Source organism: Lissotriton helveticus, chromosome 9 (assembly GCF_964261635.1).
Source record: "Lissotriton helveticus chromosome 9, aLisHel1.1, whole genome shotgun sequence".
NCBI classification, from domain to species: domain Eukaryota; kingdom Metazoa; phylum Chordata; class Amphibia; order Caudata; family Salamandridae; genus Lissotriton; species Lissotriton helveticus.
The window spans coordinates 784,313,201-784,331,480 of NC_136070.1; positions in this window are offsets into that span (position 1 = coordinate 784,313,201).

Genomic DNA, 18,280 nt, shown 5'->3' on the forward strand with positions numbered 1-18,280 from the left:
ACATACCATAAGAAGAAACAGACAGTGGCACAAATTGACTCCCACTCTCTTCCAAGATACCTTCGTCCCACCATGATTTGCTGAGTCAGACAAAATAGAAACACGTCTTACAGCCTTTCATGCAAGCATGAAATCCACATTAGACACGCTGATACCACTAAAAACATCTTGTATGGTCTCTAAACGCCCACAAACACCTTGGTACACCCCTAACCTCCGTACCGAAAAAAGGCAGTGCAAAAAACTTGAACGCAACTGCGACGCACACACAATCCCTGTGATAAAGAGAGATTCAAATCGGCCCTAACCAAATACCATAGTAACTTGAAAGGAACCCGTAAACTACATATTGCAAACCTAATTGATCAGGCAGAGAACTCCCCTAAAGTACTATTTCAGGTCCTTAAATCATTCACCAACCCCAAAGCATGCAACACGGAAGAGGAGCCATCTCAGACCTTATGCAACAATATTGCAGGATACCTCAACTCAAAAATAGATAATATCCACATTAAGATCACAGCGACCAAAAGTGCCCAATCTAACACCAAAATCGAATCCCCCCCCACCACGCCCATAAATTAGAGGTATTTCCTATGCTTTCCCTTCAGGAAACATCATCCTTACTAAAAAAAAGACTAAATCTGGCTCTCCCCTAGACCTAATCCCAGCAAAGATATCGGCCACGCTTGCCAATCAGCTTTCTGTCCCCATCAGCTCCATTCTAAACAGCTCCTTAAAGGAAGGCAAGCTCCCTAAAGAATGGAAAGCAGCTCAGATCTTGTCTATTAGAAAAAAAGCCAAACTCCCCCGGATGATGTCACTAACTACCGCCCTATCTCTCTGCTCCCCCCCTCTAAGTAAACTATTAGAGAAGCACATAAATAAACATCTGGCCAGCTTCATAGAATCTTACAACTGCCTAGATCCCTCACAGTCAGTATTCCGGCCTAGACACTGTACGGAATCGGCACTGGTGACAGTCACTGACAACATCCGAATGCTGGCAGACAATGGTCAGGCAGTGATTCTCATCCTGCTTGACCTGTCTGCAGCATTCAACACCATCTCCCATCAGATCTTATTGAAGAGACTCAGAGAAATAGGTATCATGGGGAATGCACTAACATGGCTGACTAATTTTCTGGCCGAGAGAACCCAAACCATCAACCTAGGCCCTTTCAGATCACAGACCACCAAGGTCACCAAAGGAGTCCCCCGGGGCTCGTGTCTGAGTCCTACACTATTTAACGTTTATGTTACTTCACTTGCGAACCTACAAAAAAACTCAGGGTTCATACCAATCTCCTATGCCGATGACACACAACTGCTTCTTTCCTTTGATAAAAATAACACCAGCACCAGGCCACGTTTTCAGAGGGAATGAAAAACGTACAGGACTGGATTAGCAACAAATTCCTTCAGTTAAACACGGAGAAGACAGAAATCATGTTATTTAAAGAAGCAGTATTAAAGTGGTCCCCTAACTGGTGGCCAGGAGATCTGGGTCTGGCCCATCCCCAAAACAAGTGGTAAAAAACCTAGGGGTTCATATTGAGCAGAAGTTAAACTTGGAGGAACATGCCACTTCTACCACCAGAGCCTGTGTCCACGCACTAAGTCTTCTGCGCAAAGTCTTCCCCCTTCTTCCGCTGTCCACATGAAAAACTCTGATACAAGCACTGGTCACTAGTTGCCTGGACTACTGCAATGCGCTGCTGATTTCAGCCAAGGAAGCCTCCTTAAACAGACTGCAAGTGGTCCAGAATACAGCAGCGCGACTAGTGATCAACACCCCCCCAGAACAGCTTCACTTCCCCTTCTCCGCAAACTCCACTGGCTCCCTTTTCGCAAAAGGATCAGATTTAAAATCTGCTGCATGGTCTACAAAGCCCTTAACAACATGGAACCAAGTTATATTGCTGACAAACTAGTCCGATATACCCCCTCAAGGACCCTTTGCTCAGGATCCAAAGACCTTCTTCTTATGCCTCGTATTAAACAGGCTAGGTTGGGGGGAAAATCATTCTCATATCTCGCCCCACTATATTGGAATCAACTGTCTATCCACCTTCGACACTGCACCAACTACACATCCTTCAGAAAGTTGTTAAAAACGGCACTCTTCTGATTCCCATGTTTTGATAGCCAAAGGCCGTTGCAGTACGAGATACCTCGGTTGGGGTGATTCAGGCGCTTTACAAATGACATAAATAAAATAAATAAAGTAGAGTAGTGTACAGTGGAGTGCCATACAGTGAAATTGCATAGAGTGGAGTGGCAACAGTAGAATAGCGTAGAGTGGAGTGGCGTACAGTTTAGTGGCATATCATTTTCAGAAGAAGTCCCCTGAAGTACTTCAACTTTACATCACCTTATTATAAAAAAGAGTAACTATTCATTGTAGGGGAGGAGTTCTGGTTGTTAACGAAATCACTGACCTGGAGTTTTGGCCCAATCCACAGGAACGAAGAGAAGCTCCCCACACTCCTGAAGACAGCCTCTAATATGTCTAATATGGAAAGTAGTAACTCTCATACATGAGGGTTAACTAAAGATGTGGGGAATTGATCCAGGACAAACGGCCACCTCTTAATTCCCCCAGCAGGCTCAAGAATATCGGTTTAGAAGAGAAGATCTTAGATGGCAGCCAAAGAGAAAAGAAAACAACTCTCATCAGTTTCTTCTCTGGCTATACTACAACTGGACTTAGTTTCTAATAACGTACATATTCTGCAGAGATGAAAAATCCCACTTACCAGCTGATAATCTCCAAAAGGAATGAGACAGACTGCAAGTATGAAGAGAAATAAGCAATGTCTTCTTTGTTTCTTCACAGGCTGTCGTAGGTAGCCGGTAAATCCAGAGACTCAGAAAGAATCCATATCCCGGTGTTCTCTATTACAGGGTTAATCCAGTGCTTAGGTATCTTCTCATGACAAAAGAAAGACAAATATGATAATTGAGTCCAAGCAAAAAGTTTCTTAATACAAAAATAAGTGTTGTAATAAGTAAAAAAAAAAAGATATGGGGCTATCAGGTAATAAAGTGCAACCGCGATAAGCACACAGCAAAAGGTTGCAAAATAGGGGGTTAATGAATTGCGTAACAAAAAGGTTACGCAATAGCAACCGCAATGTAAATAAATAAATAAAGGCGGCCGCGAGTATAATTCAGACGCGGCCCCAAGTAAACAATAATTACTGCTGAGAGCTTCAAGAACCAGAGACGCGCCCGCAAATATATTTCGAACGAGGCCGCGGATCCAGAAACTAGAGGCGACCGCGTATAGATCAAACTCGGTCACAAATCCAAACAACAAAACGCGGCCGTAGATGCTAAATTTTCCAGCTATCACAACCAGAACTTTAGATTCTATTAAGGACACGGAGGCGAGGATTATCCCATCCGAGGATTATGCTGTCTCCATTTCTTTACTGAACTCACAGCAGCCAATAAAAGTAAAACTACACAATGTAAAAACATAATTACCCATGAGGCTTTGAACCACACCTCCTTATCACAGCCAATGGCAACATCACAAAGTAAACAAAATAGAAATGCACCATCCTGGCTTCCTCTTTCTTTGCGAAACACCAGTCCAAAAGTAAGAACCAAACAAAGTCTCAACTCTCAACGGAAAAGTAAACAGTTCTTTTCCATTCTCAAAGGAGAATATAATCCACAAGTCTTGAAATCATCCGCATCTCACACGGGGATGATCCATCTCCATCCGGAGTAACCATTCAGTTCTTGTTGGAATCATTTCCTAAAACAGAAACAAGGTTGAGAAAGGCAATCCACAAATTTGATTCTCATAGGATGGGCATTTAATACTGTTATGAACATAACCATCAAACAACTTAACAGTTAAAATAAACTGTCCCAATGGATCAGTTAATCCTCTCCTTCGTGTCCTTAATAGAATCTAAAATTCTTGTCGCGATAGCTGGAAAATTTTGTATTCTATAGCAGGACCGGAGGCTTCTGATTATGCTGGTTCAAAGCTCATCAATAACAACAGAAGAAACATGAGATATAGGCTTATAATAAAAAACATTAAACATAGAATCAGAAGACCAGTCAGCTGCCTTCAGGATATCTTCTAAACGAGATCCAAACCTGTAAGCTTTGGAGGCCAAAGCTCCCCTCGCAGAATGGGCATCATATACTGAAATATCAATACCCGCTTCTGACATCACCCATCTAACCCACCTAGCTAAGGGGGCGGCAGAGACTGGTTTGAAAGGTTTCTGAACTGATATTACAACTGACCCAATGGGTCAGACCTACGCGCAAGTGTGCGTTCCTCATAACATTTCAAACAAAACACATAATTTACTATTATGAGGAAAAGAAGGATACTCCACTGAACGTGATATCGTTTTTGTCCGTCTCGTGATTACAAAAGAAACACCCTGTGGAGAAAACATCCTGCCTGCTAGATCCAACGCTCTAACGTCTGCGACAGGAGATTAGTCATAGCAACATGGTGAGTTTGGCAGATAACTGTTTTAAGGAAAGATCTGAATTATTTGGACAAGATTCAAGAAGGGATAGGACCTTAGAAACATCCCATAGGGTTGAATACCTGGGACGAGGAGGATTAGCCACGGTAGACACCCTTCAGCAGTTTACATACCAGGGGATGCATCCCCACAGATTTTCGTGGCCTGCCGAGATTGCGGACCTGAAGTTGTTAACTGATCTGTAAGCCAGGCCTGATTCTGCACACTCAGAAAAGAAGTTTAAAATCTCAGTCACATCTGATCCCACAGTATCCACTTGCTGTTGAAGGAACCAACCAACCCATCTGTTCCAGGAAGCTGAATATCGCTTTTGGGGTAGTGGAGCCCAAGCCTGTTGTATGAAGCCGGCAGCTGCCTGCGAAAGGCCTGTAAGGCACTCATGTCTCCTGAGAGCGTCCACACCATCAGAGTTAGTTAGTTCTGCAGGACCCGCGGGTGGCAGGCCCCCACTGGGTCCTGGAGAAGCGTCGGGAAACTCAGAAGTTGAAACAGAAGATCCACAGACAACACCAATAGTGTGAAAAACCCCAACTGAGTCTTCCACAAATGTGTGTCACCAACACTATCGAGGCCGTCTGTGGACGGACAAAGGCCGCCACTCTCAGGATCAAGGCAAACTGAGGAAAAGCATAGTTCCTATGTTGCCCCCAATGGTGAAGAAATGCATCCGTTCCCATCGGGTACGGTCTCCAACTGAAGAACACAGGGAGCTGAGCGTTGAGGCGAGAGGCAAATGGATCTATCTTGCAGGGGCCTCGCATACTCATGATCTGCACAAAAATATTCGGGTGAAGTCTCCAATCGCTGTAGTCCCTGAGGAACCTGGAGTTCCAGTCCGCTACTTGATTGAGCTCCCCCGGTAAGTATTCTGCTATGACATTGATTTTGTGAACCATGCAGAAATGCCAGAACTCCTTCAAGATGTTGACCAACATCCGGGATCTTGTTCCCCCAGGCGATTGATATATCTCACCGCTTGTCGTGCAGGCCTCAGCCTGACCCGCTAGTGCAAGGGGTTCGCCCTTCTGCGCACAAAGTCCTCAGACCCAAAGGAAAAAGTTGGCAAGGAAACTGGAAATGCAAAACATAGAATTTATTAAACTTCATGAAGTGGTGCTAAAGTTCAACCAGTACCCTTCGGCACTGTAAGAAGTAGCACGCCGGGCTACTGGACACATGGTTTATTTATACCCACACAGGGGCTCAAAAGAAGGCGATACAGAACACGAAAGCACATTTTATGACCATACAAGGTAATATCGAGAAACACAATCGATCAGTGGGAGGAGTTAGCAATCTTGGGGTCTCGGCTAACACATTCCAATCTAGGGCTAACCATTAGCAGATGTGGACCCTAACGGTCAGCGGCAAAGCACAGAGATGCTATTATTAGCCTGTTACCGGGCAGATTCAACGGCCATGAGCAGAAAGGTAGGACAACACACATGGTCGGCACGAGGCAATATGTGACAGACAAAATGGCTGCCACGAATCCAAAATGGATGCCGCTAAACGTCAAGATAACAGTCAGAACTCGGATGTCTTTTGCTAACGCTCAACTTAATTGCTGTCAAACTACAACAGACGACCCTTTTAGCGTTAGCTAAAGACATATGCTCTTCTTGGGTAATCATTGCATTCATCTCGTATGTCTATGCACATTATATTTGTCACCTCCTTATCCAACGATTGTTGCGCTTTTACGGCATTTCGTTTGGATGGTATACAGGCATTTATGCACATAGAACATAGCATTGGACCACAATGTACACACGTACAGCAGGTGAAGATTAATGCAGCCGCAATACACAAGATAGTCAGTAACTTCCAACCCCAAGCAGTAATCAGAGCCCAAAACCATCCAGCAAATGTCCAGGTACCGTTTTTCTCATGAATATCAGACGCTATCTTATGCAGTTTAAGAATTGCTTCATATACAGAAGGTGAATTATCAGGGATGAAAACACAACAACTACTTCCGATAATTTTACAAGCTCCTCCTCTGTCTGCTAACATAACATCCAAAACCATACGGTTCTGGAGAGTTACAATTCTAGCAACTTGTAGTTCCTCTGTAATATTACCAAGTGCTACAGCCGTTTCATTGGTAACAGCTTCCACAACCCTACTTAATCGTCTTATTTTCCTGCTGTTTAATGCAGCACCTACAAATGAAAACAAGCCTAAATTGAAGTCAACATACTGCTGGAGACTAATGTCCGTCTGATCCACGTCATCAACTCGGATTGTTCGCTTATAACGATTTATGGAAATATTTTGAAACAGTTTAAAATCTCGGTGATAGGAAGCAGGTGCAAGAAAAACAGGGGGTAATAAAAAAGATACATAGCAAATTCCAGACCACCCTATTGGTAATCTATGATATCCTTGATTTCCACATACTAGATATGTGTTATGCGAAGCTAGGAAAGTACTGTCATTTATTCCATCCATATTTAATACAGTAACACATTCGCTAACTCCCACTGGAATTCGTCCAGTGCTTTTCACACACAGGTTTGCTCTAGTCCGAGTTACGGTAATTACAGATTCATTGCTCGTAGTAGAGTCTCTAGTATGGGTGAAGACGTAAGGCGTAGAAGCATTGTCCGGTCGGTATTCTTCCCATTCCCATATAGTTCCATTCGCTTGAGGATAACCATGTTCATCCTGATAACACTCTTTGTTCAAACGGAAGAGAAGTCCACCTACTGCAGGTTTTCTGTTTGAGAAGAGAAGAGTGTACCAGGCTCGACAAGAACCATTGTGCGAAAAAGGAAGTGGAATAAACAGTGTCCCACCTTTCTTCTGATGAGCTGATAGCATGCCACAAATCCAGCAATTTGTGGTATTGGTGGCATCATGAGTATGGTGAAGCATCTGAACAAACGTGTTATTTATGAAAGATTCTCTATGCTTATGCTCATGATAGGGAAGAGAGAAATGCTGATGCTCTTCCGGAATTGGAGTAGTAGGAACCACAAAGATTTCCCAGGCAGGACTCACCCTCTCAACACACCAGGTGATCACTGCTCTAACTGTTAAAACAACAAAAACACTTAATACTCCTAAAATCTTCTTCTTAGTAGCATTCATAGTCACAAACCCTAATCTTCAGAACTAAAAATAGAAAAAACAACAAAAATAGTCCATGAGCTCTTTACCCTGGGCAGACGTTGGTTTCTTCGCCACAGATCAAGACAGGTGTCACTACACTACGCAGGGCTGATCCCCCTCCCTTGTCATATTGGCTCTCTGTTTTCACTACCCAGAGCGGTTGCTCAACCAGTCTCGCAACAAAAACTCAAATTACTTTCCTCGATCTCAAATCATAGCGCGCTTTCCCAGAAGTCGTCTGGTCCGGGAAGAACTCCGCAGATCCGTCAGGTGATACAGCAGGGCCTTTCTCCGTAGTCAAGATCTCTCGATGATCGGTCAACACAGCAGATTCCACTAAAGACGGCAGGACCTTCCGGCAGTGGGTACTATGGACCCAGTTTTTCTTGTTGGTCACCCTGACCGCAGTTCTCGTAGCGAGGAGTACTTGCTCTGGTCCACGCCACCTCGGTTCCAAGCTGCTTGACCTCTCGAAGCTTTTTAGCATAACAAAGTCTCCGGGACGGAGTTCATGGCCTTCACCTTGGGATTTATCAGGGAGCGCTTCTCGAACCTGTTGATGAATAGAAACCAAGCGGTCAGTTAATTGTGCCAAATAGTCATTCATTAAAACACAAGGTACATCATACACAGAACTTGGTTTCGGAACTCCCCAAATATTCATTGGGCGTCCAAACACCACCTCGTACGGTGTAAGACCCGTCCTAGAATGTGGTACTGATCTAATGGACAACAACGCCAATGGCAGCGCATCTGGCCAAGTCAGATTCGTGGAAGCTTGGATTTTCGCAAGTTTGAGCTTAAGAGTGCCATTATACCTCTCTGCCAATCCTGCAGATTGTGGATGGAACACAGCATGACACTTCTGCTTAATTCCTAATCCTTTCAGGACATACTTGATAACTTCCCCAACAAAATGAGGTCCGTTATCGTTCCATAAGAGTCTGCAGACACCGAACCTCGGAAAGAACTCCTTCAGTAGCACCTTAGCAGTAGTAATAGCCGTATTATCCTTCGTAGGGTATGCCTCAATCCATTTACTGAAGGCACAGACCACCACTAGGACATACTTCAAATTATTACACCGCTCAAGCTGAATGTAGTCCATTTGCAGGACTTCAAAAGGTGCAGTTGGTGTGACAAACCCTCCAGACGGAACTCGTGTCCCCTTTCCAGGATTATATTGTAGACAAATTAAGCAGGACTGTACTATTCTCTTAGCTGTGTTGGCAATCTCTGGATGCTCCCAAACTTGCGTAAGCATTTTCGTTATTGCAAGAGCTCCAACATGTGCTACCCCATGAGCCATCTGAACCATAGGTTGCACGAAAGCTATAGGCAACTTCCATCGGTCCATCTGCTTGTTTCTCCAACAACCCTCATCATCTAACTCCCCTTCTTTGGACCACTGTTCACGCTCTTTGTCGGAAGCTGTCTTCTGTATCTCTCGCACTTCCTGCCTAGCATCATGCCATCGTTCAGCTTGTGACTTCACCACATACATAGAAGTAGTATTCCTCTGCATGGCAGTTTCTCGTGCTATTCGATCTACAAAAGCATTTCCCTGTCCGATTTTATCTGTGACTTTCTTATGCGCACTGCACTTCACTATGGCAATTTTCTTCGGCAGCGTCAATGCAGTTAAGAGATTTTGCACTAAATCTCCATGCATTATCTGCATTCCATGAGATGTAAGAAAGCCTCTTTCCTTCCAGAGTAGGCCAAAATCATGCGCTACTCCAAAAGCATAGCGGCTATCTGTGTAAATGTTTACGCACAAACCAGCACTGAGCTCACATGCTCGTGTCAAGGCTATCAATTCAGCTGCTTGTGCCGACTTCTGTGGTATGCGAGCTCTCTCCACTACTGTCTCAAGCGTGGTAATTGCATATGCGGCTGAGGTCGTACCATCTGGCAATTTCAAACAAGACCCATCAACCCACAATTCACCATCTACATCTGGAAGGGGCGTATCCTGTAAATCAATACGACCCTTTGTCTGTTCTTCAGTCAGAGAAATACAATCGTGCGTTTCTTGTGACTGAGGCTGGGTCACCGGATATGGCAACAATGTGGCTGGATTCAAAGTTGCACATCTCTTCAATGTAATGTGGGGGGATAGCAATGTCAGTTCATATCCTGTAAGACGAGCGCTAGTCAAGTGCTGTGTCTTTGTCTGATTCAAAAGGGCATCGACAGCATGCGGGACTAGCACTAATAATTTATGTGACAGCACTATCCCTTCACTCTGTCGAATGGACACCGCTGTCGCTGCAACTGAACGAAAACATCCATGTAATGCTCCAGCAACAGGGTCAAGAACTGCAGAGAAATATGCACACGGGCGTTGCTTGTCGCCGTGTAACTGGACCAACACTGACAATGCGCACCCATCTTTCTCGTGTACATAAAGTGTGAACATCTTTGTATAGTCTGGTGTACCTAACACTGGTGCTGAACAAAGGGCTTGTCATAATTGTCGTAAAGCACTTTCACATTCTTCTGTCCATGGAAGAGGTACTGGGGTATCTTTCGTCAAAAGTGCTAACAGGGGCTTAACAATGTGTGAAAATCCTAAAATCCACTGCCTACAAAACGAAGTGAGACCCAAAAATGCACGTACTGCTTTCTGTGTGGTGGGAACTGGCGTGTCGAAAATTGCTTGTATGCGATCTGATGTCAATGCACGTCCCTCCTTAGACAAAAGGTGACCTAAGTAGGTTACCTTTGGTCTACAGTATTGCAGCTTCTTTCGAGAGACTTTGTGATGATGTGTCGCAAGAAAGGAAAGCAAAGATAAGGTACATTTTTCACACTGCTCTGAAGTGTCGGCTGCCAACAAGATGTCATCGACATATTGTATGAGAGCCACACCTTCGACCAGTACGAATGAATCAAGTTCCCTCTTCAGTGCTTGGCTATAAATACTCGGACTTTCAGTATAACCCTGAGGAACTCTACAAATTCGATACGATTGATTATTCAAAGTGAAACCGAACAGATATCGGCTATCAGGATGAATAGGGATCGAAAAGAAGGCATTCTTCAAATTGATCACAGTGAATGTAGTAGCAGTTGGGGGAACTAAAGTGAGAAGTGTCGTAATGTCAGAAACCACAGGGTATTGCGGTATCACTATCTTATTGACTTCTCTCAAATCGATAATGAATCTGTAAACTCGTGCGTCAGTGTCTCTCTTCAAAATCGGAAGAATCGGGCTATTGCAAACATTGTATGGGACTTCCTCAACAACCCCAACTCGTATCAGATCATGCACAATCTGTATGAGTGCCTCCTCACCCTCCTGTGAAATGCGATACTGCGGCAAATGAGGCAACACAGCTCCCTCCTTGACACAAACCTGGATCGGAGGAATGGTCATCTGACCCACATCAGTGTCTGAGGTAGCCCATAAGGATTCAGGAAGTGAGGCTAATGCAATGTCTTCCTTAACCAGACATATTCTGTCAAATTCAGTGTAATTATCATTTAAAATAACTCGCACCCTTTCAGGAAAACATCGTATAGTAGCCCTAAAATGCTTTAACATATCAAGGCCTAAAATGTTGTCTGGAGTATTAGGGGAAAGCAAAAACGGACATGGAGCATTGAATTTATCAACATAGAACGGAAGTGGCTGGGACAATGGGCTAAGGGAAGGTGTTCCATCGAAACCTATCGAAGTAATAGTTGTGCCAGACAGGGGAGCCCTCGGAACCAATTGTTTAGACAAAGCGCTACGTGTAGCTCCTGAATCAACCAGAAAGCGATCAGTAGAGCCCAAAACATGTGCTGGAACATAGGGACCCGTCTGATCTACTGGAACTTCAACTGATTCCTTACCCCATCCTACGCACTCCTATGCATGAGCAGAATCGTACAAATCAGGCTGAACATAATCAGATATTTGACATTGATTACGCCTATCGAATGTGTTCTGTCTCTGCTGCGGGCGGGCATTCATGTCAAATCAGGCACGATCATTCATGTTACCTCGAGGTGCCGAGAAACCTGAGCCAGTTCTCCCTTGACTCCGCCCCCTAGTATCCTGCTGAAAACGTAACAGTGGGCAATTACGTGCCCAATGGCCAATCTGTTTACAATACGCACATTGATTTGAAGACACATCCAAACGACTATAAGGAGTATTGGGAGGCGGTGGCCACCTCTAGCATAGTTTCCATCAGGGCCCCTATCATAACCTCTAGAAGGCGGACCATACACTTGGGCCAACATAACTCTCGTTTTTAATTCTTTTGATTTCTTGTCCTCAGTCCCCTTCGCCTCCGCCTCTTGGCGCTCATAATACTGAGCCATCGTCAAAACAGAAGCCGGAGAGGACGTAGTCCAAGAACTTTCGCTAGCTTTTAAGCGGCTGGCTATGCCAGGTAACAAATTCGAAACATATTTATCAACAAACAAATGTCTGCCGGTATCGTCAGTAAGGGACTGACCGCTGAAATCATGAAAAGCTTCCTCAAAGCGAGTAAAGAAATCAGAAAACGATTCATCCGTTTTTTGTTTACAAGACGCTAAAACAGTCCAATCAATCTTTTTAGGGGGGATAATCGTTTTAAGCTTAGTCAAAATAGCTGTGGGAAGATCTAGTATTAGCTGATGCGGTTTTTGGGCGGGCTCTCTCTCCGCGTCAGCGCGCTCTATCTCTTTCCATTCTGCGCCAAGAACATCGAGATCATTAATTTTACGAACAGTTCTCCACATATCTGGGGGTAAAATGAGACCGAAAAACAAATCTATATCGCATAAGGTCATAACACAAGAATTTAAAGCACCCTCAACTTCTTCATAAAAGGCGGCTGGGTTTTTCCGCGGATCGGGTAACGCATTTTTAAGCGCCATTACATCTGCTCTATTCCAGGGAGTGTATACCCAATTATAAATAAAATATCCCTTAGCATCGGCAGAGCTTTTATCGTCATTATCACCCGCTCCTTTAGGAGGAACATATAAAGGCGCAGCTTCCCGCATAGGTTTCATGACAACTGGTGTTATCTTATCCGTCACGAAGATAGGACGCTGCGTCTCTCCGGGTGGATTAGTCTGTGAAACGCCATCCGCAGCCTTTTTCTGCTCCCTCAGATATCGCGCCTCATCCCGTGTCTTAACCAGCCGTCTAATCGTATCTTCCACCTGGGAAAAAGCAAAAAGCCCATCACGCAACTGTTTATGATCATTTGAAACATCAGTAGATTCTAACGTTGGGGAATATTTTTGATACATTTCCACTACTTCATCAGAAAATGCCGAAGTAAAATATATCTGTTCCCTCTCAGACCAATCCTTTATACTAGCGATAAGATCGGAAGCAGAATCAGTGCTACGTAATGCTTTATGAGTGGCTTGTCTAATTTGAGCCGAGCGTTCAGTTGGCAACATAGATCGAGTATCCCGCGTTTTCTGTTGTCCCGAATCAGAATCCTCATCATTCCCGGACGGAGCAGACGGGACGGCATACGGAGGTGGAGGTCGATCTAATAACAAAAAATCATCTTGTGGTTTATTAAGGACAGGATAGAGAGGCTGACGGACAGGATATTGGCCATATATCTGTAACCTATGTTCTTTGTCCTCTCGCTCCTGTAGTTCTTTTGCTTCTTTCTTTCTTAATTCCAGCGCTTTCTCATACACAGTCTTTCGCTGTTCCTTTTCAATCAACGCTTGCTCACGCTTCTCTTGCTGTCGTACTTCTTTCTCCCACATTCGCAAACTCTCAAACATATCACGCCTAGATTTCCGCTCAAACAAACAACGCTCCACATATTCAACCTTACGCGCATCAAACGACCCATACAATGGCCAACGTAACTCAGGATCCTTTTTTGTGTATTTGTGCCACAAGGTGCTGTACATTATGGCAGAAAGACCGTACTTCACATACATATCTCTATTAGGAGTCCTCTCGGGGGAGCCGGCTGCGATTCTTCAAGTCGTAAACTGGTACCACCAAACAAGCAGCACATCTTTCGAAGTGCGCGACAAACAGACATGCTTCACAAATAGTGCAAGATATACACTACTATGGGTAAAGAGCGCTTAAGATACTTTCTTAGTACGTTGCGCTATACAAATCAAAGCGGAGAAAAATCTCCATGCTATGTCTGCCTATATGGGTTGCAACACATATATACCCAAACAAATCATATCAAACAAACAAAGTAGACTAGTCTATCCCAAATCAAACGTGCCACGATAAGCGTCCTTATCATACGTGGCACTCCAAAGGCCAAAACCTACAACAGGCGCCGCAGAACGGCTCTTACCAATCATAGGCTGTCCAGATTCCAACTGCCAAGTTCTAAATTCGACCAAACGGTCACTGCACGGCAGACCACCAGAAGAGATCTCAGTCGAGGACCGGCGCCGCCTGGATGGTCGGATCGGAAAGCAAGGAAGAAACACCTCGGGTGCCAAGACTCGGGTCTTCTCTGGCAGCGATCGCGTCCTCAGCGAAGTTCCGAACCTTCGTGACGACTAATCCTTCGGGCATCCGAGTCGCCGATGAGCCCCACGTGCCGGGCGCCAATTTGTCGCGCAGGCCTCAGCCTGACCCGCTAGTGCAAGGGGTTCGCCCTTCTGCGCACAAAGTCCTCAGACCCAAAGGAAAAAGTTGGCACGGAAACTGGAAATGCAAAACATAGAATTTATTAAACTTCATGAAGTGGTGCTAAAGTTCAACCAGTACCCTTCGGCACTGCAAGAAGTAGCACGCCGGGCTACTGGACACATGGTTTATTTATACCCACACAGGGGCTCAAAAGAAGGCGATACAGAACACGAAAGCACATTTTATGACCATACAAGGTAATATCGAGAAACACAATCGATCAGTGGGAGGAGTTAACAATCTTGGGGTCTCGGCTAACACATTCCAATCTAGGGTTAACCATTAGCAGATGTGGACCCTAATGGTCAGCGGCAAAGCACAGAGATGCTATTATTAGCATGTTACCGGGCAGATTCAACGGCCATGAGCAGAAAGGTAGGACAACACACATGGTCGGCACGAGGCAATATGTGACAGACAAAATGGCTGCCACGAATCCAAAATGGATGCCGCTAAACGTCAAGATAACAGTCAGAACTCGGATGTCTTTCGCTAACGCTCAACTTAATCGCTGTCAAACTACAACACGCCGACACATTGTCCATCTGGAGGAGGATGCCACAATTGCTCTTCAGGGGAGATATCGACTTGATCGCGAAAGACCCTGCTAAAAGTTCGAGGCAGTTGATGTGTAACGTTAACTCGTCTGTGGACCAATGTCCACCTGTGGCAGAGTCTCCACATCGAGCGCCCCAACCCCATCGGCTGGCGTCGGACTCAACGATCACATCTGGGGCTGCGCCTAAAATTGCTCGACCATTCCAGGCTGTCAAGGTGTTCCAGCCACCAAGAAAGCTCCTCCCGAGCCTCTGGGGACAAGGGAATGAGATGGTCGTAATGGAATTTCTTCTGAATGTAGTAAATCTTGAGTCGCTGAAGGGGCCGGTAATGCAGAGGGCCTGGAAAAATGGCTTGGATGGAGGAAGCCAGCAGGCCCACTATCCTCACCAGAACACTCAAGCAAATCACCTGTTTGGACAGAGTGGACTTGATTTCCCGTCCGATAGACCTAATCTTGCTCAGAGGCAGGAGAAGCTGGGCAGAGACTACATTTATTAGAAAGACCAGGAATTCTATCTGCTGACTCGGGATTAATAAAGACTTCTTGAGGTTTATCACGAATCCCAGATCCTGCAATAGGGACATCGTCCACTCCAAATGAGTGAGGAGAAGAGTCTGGTCTTGTGCCAGGAGTAGGATGTTGTCTAGGTACACAATGAGGTGCACTCCCATTTCCCGAAGGCGGGAAACAACTGGTTTCAGGAGTTTGGTGAAAACCTACGGGGCTGATGACAGGCCAAAGGGGAGAGTGTGATACCGGTACCATTGCCCTTTCCATTGAAACTGCAAGAATTTTTGATGTGAGGGGCAAACTGGTACCATAAGATAGGCATCCTACAGATACAGTCAGACCATCCAGTCCCTCTCCAGCAGGAGATCTCTCAAAAGATGGATACACTCTATCTTGAAATGCCTGTAGACAACATAAGGGTTGAAATCTCTTAGATTCAAGACTAGTCGTTGACTTTCTCCTTTCTTTTAAACCAAAAAGACGTTGCTCCAAAATCCTCTGGGGATGAAGGGTCCTACGGCAATAGCCCAATTGACCAAAAGCTCCTGCAATTCGGAGTCTATAAAAATCTGTTCTTGAAGGGAAGAAAGGAGAGGACAAGGAGGAGGTACCTGACAGGGGACATCCAGAAGCTCTATCTGATAACCCTGAACAGTCTGAAGGATCCACACATCTGTGGTGAGGTTTGTCCAATTGACAACAAAATGCAATAACCTGCCCCCTAGGGGAATCGACGGACACACAGGACTTACCCGAAGACTGGGAGTCAAAGTTCTTGTATCCACCTGTTAACACCTCTGTTGAAGCGACCCCTGTAGCCTCGAGACCTGGAGGGGTAAAAGCCGGCCTGATTGGGCTCCTGGGTGTAACCTCTGTGTCTGGGTGCAAAGCCCCTCTGAGGACTTGGGTTGGTGTAGCGGCCGGTCGAGCGTCCTTTGCCACGGCCGGCCCTACCAGAGACCTGATGGAACACTTATCCAGAGAGGCGAAGGTGCTCACAAACTTAGCGATGTCCTTTATGAACTTTTCCCCAAAAAGGTGCCCTTCCGCCAGGGGCCCAGGTTCCGACGAGGCTAGCTCCACCAATTGAGGATCAATTCGAAGCAGGACAGATTTGCGCCTTTCGGAAGCCAAGGCGCAGTTAGCATTACCCAGCATACATATGGCTCTTTGCGCCCATCCCACCAGGACTTCAGGGTGAATTGCTGCCCCGTCTCCTGTGCCTGGAGGGCTAATTCAAGAATTTGGGCTAATGGGCCTCAGAGCTCCAGTACCTTGTCCTGACATTCACTAAGGGCACGGTCAATCCCTTTCTTTGGGTCCTTCTTGTACTTTTTTAGGAATGTGGTCATGGAGGAGCCTACGTCTGGGGTAAGCGTCACCTTATGGACTAAATCAGGACGGGGGCATTCTGATTTTAGGCGAGCTCTCACGTCCTTATCGAAACTTTTGCGTAAGTGGACCTGCATGTAATCTGCCACTGCAGGGGGGGAATCTGATCTGCTGATCTAGGGTGGATGATATCTGAAGGATCAAACATAAAGGGAGAGGGTTGGACGGGGGACTCAGAGTGCTTACGCTTCTTAGTGCATTTGCGAGGTCTAGACTCCTGTGATGAGTCTGTGTCAGTGCCAGTGTTGGTCGTGGTGTCGGGGATCTGGACGGGAGAAGATTGTGGTGGGGGGAGGGGCCGGGGTGCCGTCCTGGGCCTGCTCCTTGGACTTGTAGAGCTTCGAGTAGGTATGCAAATGCGGCCAGGGGAGACCACCCCAAAATAAAGACTGTATTCTCTACTGATGACGGTTCATAAACCAGAAACACGTGTCTAGAGATCAGCACTATCTGCGCCAACCTTGGCGAAAATCTCAAAAATATCGGAGCGAGCTACAGGAGACTGCATTTACCAAAATGCCAGGGGCAAACCTTGCCTGACAGGTCAGCGGTGTGCTCCCACATCCTGTTGTCTATTTAAAGAGCTCCCATTCATTGCTCGACCGACGCCCTGCCCCAGGCTGAACCGGGGAAACATGCAGCAGGCCCTGTAGCCATTACGGGCCGATTTTGAACAGATAAGGCAGCGCTTATGCTCGAAGTTTATTAGACATTAACCCTTGGGCTTCCAGAGGATCAGGAATACAATTTTTGGGCACCCTTTTTTCTGCTTGGCAGATAAGGGTGTACTCCCTCCATCAGTCCTAGAGTGGACTTTACATTGGGTGACTTTTGTTCAGGCTACCCCTGTTCATGAATAGGAGATGCACACGCACTAAAGTGCGTGCTAGCTCCCGAGAGGCATGTCTGAGGCCCGGCCGGGCTCCGGCATGCGACTCGCTCCCTGCGGGGGGGCAAATCCCCCTGATCGCGATCGGCAGCACTAAGCCGGCAGCAGCGGGGAACAAACAGCGGGCACTAACCTAAAGCGCAACACACGCTTACATCAAAACGGGGAGAAAAAAGTAAGAGCTGCAAGCGTATCGGCGCTTGGGCAAAAAAAACTAATTACCACACGTATAAAGGCACAATGCAGATCTTACAAGATGATGCATAAATCACTCCCCAAATCATCTTAAAAATACCAAATACAGTATAATAAAGCGTTTAACACGCATACAGTTTTCAATTAGACAAAATAGAGAGGCACTTATCTGGGCTGCGGAGCAGCAAAGAAAGAGGAAGCCAGGATGGTGCCTTTCTATTTTGTATACTTTGTGATGTTGCCATTGGCTGTGATAAGGAGGCGTGGTTCAAAGCCTCATGGGTAATGATGTTTTTACATTGTGTAGTTTTACTTTTATTGGCTGCTGTGAGTTCAGTAAAAAAATGGAGAAAGCATAATCAGAAGCCTCTGGTCCTGCTATAGAATCCAAGAATAAAGACGCGGCCGTGGCTAGATACCAAACGCGGCCGCGAGTCAAGGAATTTAAAAAATACAAAGAA